The 5,775-nt window shown below is 37.5% G+C and overlaps 1 pseudogene; it reads left to right on the forward strand.

Moving 5' to 3' along the window:
* The first annotated feature begins 1,418 nt into the window (after nucleotides 1-1,418).
* Nucleotides 1,419-2,403, forward strand: LOC107573221 (uncharacterized; annotated as a pseudogene).
* Nucleotides 2,404-5,775: the final 3,372 nt, after the last annotated feature.

Consider the following 5,775-nt stretch of genomic DNA (forward strand, 5'->3'; position numbering starts at 1 on the left):
AACGTCTCGGGTTACTTATGTAACCATGGTTACATAAGTAACCCGAGACGTTTTGTCTGTCATTACAACGGCCGCATCCGAGGCAGAAAGTGCATCGCATTATACGCTTTCAGCAACTTACAGGTTATAACATTTATTGTAGCTATATGGGCGCTTCGTTTTTCATGTCGTTTAATACACTTGGCCAAAATCTCATGATAGACGATGAAGCGCTATATGCACAGGATATTTAAAACGTAGCCTGCAAAAATATCCTATTGGTTACAACAAGACGACAAAAGCTATTGTCCGCTCTTCAAACACACAAAAACATTAGCCTTTATAGACATAGTGTTTTAGTGAAGAAAATGCTGCACTTATTCAAACATCATTTATTATTTACCCTTGCATTGCGAGCAAGCCGAGATCTGTCTCCAGGTTTGTTCTGGATGGAAGCAGGGTGAAGTTAAGAGGTTTTGCTGACAGTTTGAGGATCCATAGCGTTAAAAAGTGTACTGACAAGCTCTTTTGAATGCTTTTCATTGGTTAAATATTTGTAAAACCCTCAAACAGACATAAGGAAGACCAATAGCAGTGATTTAAAACAATAATAACGAAATATAATAGAGAGTTTGGATTTTCCACGGCACACCTGTCTGGGCTAGGGTATGGCGACTGCCAACTCTGCCATACAGAAACGGCGCCCCTGGGACAAAGCCAATACATTGTACATTGATTATCAATGTACTTATTCACACGTACGTTTGTCCACACGTACGTTATCCAGACGCTTGTCCACATGTACGTTATCCAGACGCTTGTCCACACGTACGTTATCCAGACGCTTATCCACAGGTAAGTTATCCAGACGCTTATACACACGTAAGTTATCCAGACGCTTATCCACGCGTACGTTATCCAGACGCAAAGTAAAAAAAATAATTTTTTTGCTACGTCTCCACGTATGGCGAGTGAATCGTGCCTTTTCTAAGCTAAGCAGGAGAAGGAGAAGGAGCAGTCTACCCTGCCGTCGCAGCCAGTCTGTGTAGATTTTTGAATGGGATTGATAGGGCAGACGACAGACCGGTGGCGACGTCACGGCGATGTCATGGTAGGAACTATACCTGACGGCGACGTGGCTACGGCGTATGTGAGATGTATTAAAATTCTGTACGTCTGAACTAGGCACATCACATCACAAGACGCCTGATATATACGTCGCATCACAAGACGCCTGATATATATGTCGTATCAGTGTACGTCGCCTTAAAATGCCTGATATATAGCAGGGGGACAGAGAAAAATGGCGGGCTGAACGCATGTGTTTTTACCGAGTTGCCTAGCTAATCTCCCAATTTAGTCTTGAAACGTACACAAGTCTCACTTACGCCTACCAAAAATAGCATTTAAACACCGTATATGTGTTTTGTGTTCTCAAAATGCGGAAATCTTCACAGCAAACTAGCCTCCCGAAGATTATCATCCCTCCGGCCCGTGGCTCGACCCCAGCTTCGGTCTCGGACGACTCAGAAATGGAGGTGCAGTCAAACAGATAAACGCCGTGACTCGTCACATTTCACCCCTACTAAATCAAACGCCTTGAAAAAATTAAGGCCTCACGATGAGGATATCACTAATGCAACTCTTCTGCAAGCCATAACTTCCCTGACGACTCGCTTTGACTCACAAGATGAAAAACTAGAAGAAATGGCGAACCAAATGCGAAGGAACAGTATCATGATCGCAGAGATTTCCAAGGCTGTCAAGTTCAATGCCGCTGAAACTAAAGAGTGAAAAGATAAGTGCCGAGAGATGAGCAAATCCCTCCTGGGATTAACTACATCGCACAAAGACCTGGAGAGTAGAACATCTGAACTCGAGCGGTATAAAAGAAGATGGAATCTCTGGATCAACGGTATGAAAGAGAAGCCTGAAGAGGATCCCCGCAGGGAAGTGATCGGTCTTTTTGCTGAAATCGCACCGCACCTGGTTCAGAAATTAGAGGACATTGTTGACATAGTTCACCGAATCGGCAAGAAGGAGCCAGGGAAACCAAGGCAGATGATTGTGCAGTTTACAATGCGTAAATATAGGGATGAAATTTAGAAATCAACAAAGAACTCATCAGTCTGCCGGGACCGCGGAGTTCGATTCACAGAGGATCTGACGAGAGAGGACCGGCTGGCCCGCGCTGCGCTATGGCCTTTGATCGACCAGGCGCGTAAAGAAGGAAAGAAAGCGTACTACCGCGGACCGTTTGGTTACATTGAAGGAAAACGCATTGACTCGACATAATTATTCACCTGAACTGATTACGGGTAGGATCGTATGAGATATGACTGTTTTTGGAGACGCACTAGGTTGTGAGGTATGTTCTAGGTTCATGGTTATACATCCTAGTGAATTTTTTGTTGTTCTTTCTCATACAAGTGTTTGCACTTTTCCTTATCTTTTGTACTTTTCTTTTTTACTGTTATGTTTCCAGTTAAGTTGCCATTTTCTTTAATGTCACTGAATGTTAGGGGCATTCAAAATAAGGTTAAAAGAAAAGCAATGTTCTTATTTAGTAAAAGTAATAGTTCTCACTGTATTTTTCTACAAGAAACGCACTCTGTCATAACGGATACTGCTTTTTGGTCTAGTCAGTGGGGAGATAAGATGTTACTCAGCCATGGTTCCTCCCACTCGGCAGGTACTGCAATCTTATTTAACAACTGTCCAGGAAAAATAATCTCTTCCAGAGTTGATCTAAGTGGACACTGGTTAGCGGTTGTTTTAGATATTGAACATATTTTTTTAATTTTGGTTAATGTATATGGCCACAATAATGTTAAACTGAATCAATTTATTTCAAGAGGTCTCTTCTGTAATCTCTGACTTAAGGAGAATCTACCCTACAGATAATATTGTTGTAGGTGGAGATTTTAATGTTGTACCGGATGTGAGACACGATAGACATCCACCCAAAAGCATTACTTCTCGACCAAATCCTTTGGTCTCCCACTATTGCACTAGTCTTAAACTGATAGATGTCTGGAGATATCTCAATCCTTATCTCAGGCAGTTCTCTTGGTTATGACCCAATGCCTCCAGCAAATCAAGAGTTGATTATTGGCTTATTTCAGAAAACCTACTGTTATTTGTTAAAGACTGCAGTATTTCGGCAGCACCTTTGACAGACCACTGTGTTATTTCACTATTATTCAAACCAAATCGCAATACTTCAAGGATTAAGGGATATTGGAAATTTAATTCTGATTTACTTAATAATGAGAGATTTTGTAATAAAGTTAAAGATTTAATTCTGGAAATTAAGAACAGTAGTAACTTTAATTCTAATAAAGCCAGATGGGAGTTCCTCAAATTTAAAATTCGTGAATTATCTATTAATTACAGTAAAATACTTGCCAAAGTAAGGAGACAACAGGAACATAATATTATTTATGAGATTAACAAATGTTGTAGTGAGAGTGTATTGAATGATTCTGAAAAAAGCAAAATGGTCTCTCTACAATTAGAACTGGACAATATTTACATTAAGAAAGCTAAAGGTGCATATATACGTTCTAGAGCTAAATGGATAGAAGAGGGTGAAAAAAGTACTTCTTACTTTTGCAGATTAGAAAAAAGACGACAATCGAGTAACTCAGTCCTTTCACTAATGATTAATGGTGCTGAATGCACAGATCCTACTCTAATAAGTAAGAAAATCTATAAATTCCACAGTGACTTGTATTCTTCCAACTTCTCCCCATTAGAGTGTAATGATTTCTTTGATAAAATAATACCTTTTATTCCCCATATTGACAATGATTGGAGAGATTGTTGTGATGCTGACTTGCATATTGAAGAACTTGACTCAGCGGTTCAAAACCTTAAGTTAAACAAATCTCCTGGCCCTGATGGCCTCACAGCTAATTTTTACAAATTCTTTTGGAATGATATCAGGCTATTATTATTTAATGCTTTTGTTGAATCCATTGAAGATGGCTCTTTTGGCCCCACCATGAATCAGGGTCTGATTACATTAATCCCTAAACCAGATAAAGATATGAGATATATGGATAATTTTCATCCAATCACATTGCTTAATAATGATTATAAAATTTTCACACACATATATGTTAATAGATTAAAAATGGGAATTAATAATTTAATTAACGAATCACAATTAGGCTTTCTTAAAGGAAGATCTATTCATAATAATATAAGGTTGGTGATGGATTTGGTGGAGTACAGTCACTTGATAGAGGATGATGGATTCATTTTATTTTTAGATTTCAAAAAGGCCTTTGATATGATAGAGCACGCTTTTCTTTTTAGATCTTTAGAACTTTTCAATTTTGGTGAACAGTTTATTAGTGTCATAAAAATGATTTACAGAGACATGAATAGTTCAGTTTCTCTCCCGTTTGGTACTACACAAAGATTTCAGATTGGCCGTGGAATAAGGCAGGGATGCCCACTGTCCCCTCTTTTGTTTATTTTAGCTGTAGATATGTTGTCCACTCTGGTTAGTCATGATTCATCTGTGAAGAAATTAAATGTATTTGGGAAAACCTTAACAATCAGTCAGCTAGCAGATGATACTACATTATTTTTACAAAACAAAGAGCAAATTCCTCTGGCTATCTCTCTAATCAATTCCTTTTGTAAAGCTTCAGGCCTTCAATTAAATCTAAACAAATGTGAACTTTTGACCCTACACCCCATTCAAGATTTGTCCTTGTATAACATTCCAGTTAAAGAGACGGTGAAATATCTAGGCATTTCTATTTCCAAAGATTTGAAGATTAGTATGAAAGAAAATTTTGAAAATAAAATACAAAAAGCCAATGGTATCTTGAATAGCTGGTTACAGAGAGATGTGTCTATTTTCGGGAGAATTCTTCTATCTAAAATTGAATATCTATCTAGACTGATCTATCCAGCTTTTTCTTTAGCTCCCTCTTCAGTTATTATAAAAACAAGCAATCAAAAAATGTATGACTTTATTTGGAGGCACAAAACTCATTATATTAGAAAATCTGATATTATCAAAGGGTACAAAGAAGGTGGTCTGAATGTAATTGAATTTGAGCGTATGAATACTGTGTTAAAACTTAAGTGGCTTCAAATGTTTTTAAGTAATACTGACAGCTTTTGGTATGCAGTGCCTTCAGCTTTGTTTCGTAAATTGGGTGGTATCCGCTTCCTTCTCAAATGTGACTTTGATTTATCCAAACTTCCAGTGAAGCTATCAGCATTTCACCAACAAGTCTTATTATGCTGGAAATTGGCATACACACACAATTTTACACCCCACAATACTCCTATATGGAATAACAAATATATTCTTCACAGAAACAAATCCCTGTTTTATGAGGACTGGGTAAATAGAAATATTTGGTCAGTGTTGGATCTAATGGATGAGACTGGTAATATGTTAAATTACAATATATTTAATTTAAAACACGGATTTGCCTGCCATCCAAAGCAATTATTTACTGTTATTAATGCAATACCCTCAGGTGTAAAAATGCTAATGAGATGTTCTCTTTCCTACTCAAAAATTACTGCAGTCCTTCCTTTATTATATGTTGGTGATATTGAGATAGAAAACAAACTTTGCACTAACAAACATATAAGACAATATATCATCCAGTCGTGCTACCCTTGTCAAATATTAAGAAATAAATTGGATCATACATTTGATAAAAACACTGTTAAATATTTCAGAACAGCTTATCTAACATTTCCTATTCTCCCCAAGGTAAAAGAAATGCAATTTAAAATATTAAATGAGATATATCCCTC

The sequence above is a fragment of the Sinocyclocheilus grahami genome, unplaced genomic scaffold (genome assembly GCF_001515645.1).
Source record: "Sinocyclocheilus grahami isolate Dianchi unplaced genomic scaffold, SAMN03320097.WGS_v1.1 scaffold1894.1, whole genome shotgun sequence".
Classification (NCBI taxonomy): domain Eukaryota; kingdom Metazoa; phylum Chordata; class Actinopteri; order Cypriniformes; family Cyprinidae; genus Sinocyclocheilus; species Sinocyclocheilus grahami.